Raw genomic sequence first — 3,050 nt, 5'->3', positions numbered from 1 at the left:
ATTAAAGAAAAGTGCAAAACCACAGTTAACATGGCCTCTTCTTTTTAAAAAAATTAAAAAATAAACACAAAAAGATAATAAAACAAACTTTGGAATCAACTTATATACATAATTTTTTTTATTTTAATTACAGTATAAATAGTTAATTACTGAAGCCACACCAGTTTGAATAGATAGATGTCCAACTTGCACTTTTATTGTTTCATTCATCTGCACAACCCATCTTAGTTTTGATTAGCAAACTGCCCTCCGGCTGCTCAGGGGGTGCAGACTGGAAACCACCAAAGCTAATGTAAATGATATGAGATTTCAAACAAAATTTTAGTATGAAGAAGGTTGGTGCCAATCTGTGGTGATTTTGGTAGTGTTGGGATAGACTCAAGTCCAATTCTGACCTCAAGCAAGGTAGACCATGTTTATATTCATTTAGTTAGTTAGTTATGTTTTGACTCCTCCCTAGTCCTTTCTTTGCCACAGTGCTTTGCTCTCTTTTGCCATAGCTCTTGCCTAGGCCCGCCACTGTGCTTAGATCCCAGGAGCTCTAAGGTCCAAATTTCATGGATGGGTGGGGTGTAAGCAAGGGCAAGTAAATATGAAAAAGACTGTTGAAATTTCTCAATATCCATTCACAGATGAGGAAAAATCACCACCATTTGACCTAGGTACTTACTCCTCTGCAGCCCAGCCATGCACACACAAAAGGAAGAAGAGGTCCAATGTTTTTTCAAAGTGTTAAAACATATTCTTTGCAAGATTCTTTGTAAGGTGATGAGAGGGACCTATCCCCATTCTCACCCAACCTTGAATGCCTCCTCCACGGAAGACACATCCATTGAAAGGGGCATAAAGGGCACAATGCCCTTTGCCAGAGTATATATGCCCTTGCTTGGAATCTATCTCTGGGCTGGGGGACTCTCATCCCCATGAACGCCCTGATTATGCACATTGCACCCTAATAATCCCTCTTTTATGATGGGGAGTAAAATCCTCATTTATCTACGCTTACCTGCTCAACCACATCATGTTTTTCCATTCTATATGTACACATATACACTCCTCTTCCTCCACATGTGGTGATTTTTAAGAGAGTAGATTTGTGTGTGTGTGGGGGGGGGGTCATGAGAAGCATGTGTGTATTTCATGGGATCCCACTTAACAAGGCATACCAATCAGGGTTTTTAATGCTTGCAGACAGTTGTAATGGGGAAGAAGAAGTAAAAGTAGAAGAGGGGATGGCTGGCAATGATGTTGCACATGTGGTGGGGTTTTTTCGAATCAAGTGTGCCTAGAAATAGAATTTGTTGGCCTCTTCCTCCATAAATTGACCCCCATATTATGAATTAGATCTCCTTTCTCTTTTTTTACTTCTCTTTTGTTTCTCCTTTATTAAGAATGTTAATTTTCACTTGGATGTAGGTGTAAGGATTGAGATCCTAAACACTGAACAAAGGTAGTGTAGGCAAGGTAACAAGTGGAGGGATTTGATTGCATCCAAAGGGAGAGAGCCACTTCCAGGTTTTGTTTCTGTGCACAAATTTTATGTGTTTACTGGGTCTGTGTACATTTTTAGGGTTTTAGAGTTTCCAGTTAGCTGTGTGTCCCTGTTTTATTTTATTTTTAATTTCATTTTTTAGTAATACATAAAATAGAGTTTTTGGCATGCTTGCTGGCTTCGTGTTATACTTTCATCTTTGAAAGTTCAAGAGCTCATTTGAGATCATTTTGAAGAGGTTTGTACGAATTTATGAACCAGTGCACAAAGAGTGAAAGCACAGAATATGGGTTGAGAACACAGCAGCATGGAATGGAACAAGGCACCGAACATGTATGGTAACTTTACACACACACACACACAAAACCTCCATGGCCAGTTTCACACATCATGCAAATGTTAACAAATGCTGATGATGCAAGAAGTCAACATCTGTAGACTGTGGACTTCTCACTTCACAATAAACATGATAGATGGCAATTAGCTAACAAACTGTTGGGTTCACACCATAAGTAATGCATTGGGTTAGTTGAGGGGACACCAGCAGGATTTTGTGAAGGAGATGAAAAGATTTAAAGTTAGTTCTGGTTTAGGGTTAGCCCAAAAGCATTCAGTCACCATTGTGCACCACTTATAGGGAACAAATGGGAACCTATTGGGGTGGAGGGAGGGAGAAAAATACTCTTGTGTGGATGCAATGGGAACATGGGGAACAGAGACACAAATCACCACATCAAAAGGGGGCTTTGCTGCACCCAATGAACCCAATTCTCATGCCCCACTTGCACTTAAGCTCTTTGTCTGATAGCACAGAGAAGGACAAAGGGGGACGCATAAAGACAAGAGGAAGAAGACAAAGGAGAGAGGGAGCCTGGGAAAATTGAAGGAGTGAGGCCCCACACCACCACCACTACCACATTCCCTTCATGAAAATACGAATGGTGGTTTGGCCCCAGTTGGAATATATACATCTCACTTTTTGAACCTCTATTTTTCTCTTCACAAGTGAGGGAAAAAAAGCTTCTCTGCAGGCCCTAAAAAATGAAAAATCAATTGGATAATCCTTGCATTCTCTTTTTTCCCCTGCTTTTGGTGATGGGAAAATTTTTACTCTTCTATTTTGGCAAAATTAATTCATTTTGAATCCCTTGCAAAATAGCTTTGATGGGTGGCATAATCCTGAGAGACGCTTGTTTAGTGTGTAGATGAAAGAGGGGGTGGGGGGTTCAAAAGTGGTCAATGGTTCATTGATTTCTAATGAGCTGAAGGGAGGCTCAATGCTTGAATAACAGAGCAGGTGTATTGACATTGATCCTGTTGTTGGATAGTGTGGACATTTTTCTTGCTTCCTGGTTGCCAACAAGGATGATGTTTATGGTTTGAGAAAGTTGCTTTGCATAGAGACAGTTGGATTTAATGGTTCAACCATTGTTGATATGAATTTTATTACAATTGCAAACCAGGCAATGATTTGGTTAGTGATTACAAGTTCTATTAAAATAATATGAAATTTTGTGGCAGATAATTTTCCTTTAAAATGTTGCAGAAGACTTCTTCA

General features: G+C 39.6%; 1 long non-coding RNA gene across 1 annotated transcript; it reads left to right on the top strand.

Moving 5' to 3' along the window:
- The first annotated feature begins 455 nt into the window (after window positions 1-455).
- Window positions 456-3,050, top strand: LOC141045552 (uncharacterized). Its single transcript, XR_012217765.2, has 3 exons — window positions 456-1,040; window positions 1,417-1,515; window positions 1,754-3,050. It is a non-coding gene; the product is annotated as an uncharacterized LOC141045552 (long non-coding RNA).

This window comes from Physcomitrium patens, chromosome 6, assembly GCF_059467195.1.
Source record: "Physcomitrium patens ecotype Gransden chromosome 6, ASM5946719v1, whole genome shotgun sequence".
NCBI lineage: Eukaryota > Viridiplantae > Streptophyta > Bryopsida > Funariales > Funariaceae > Physcomitrium > Physcomitrium patens.
Note: the sequence above shows the minus strand (reverse complement) of the source record. Positions and strands in the feature narration are given on the sequence as shown.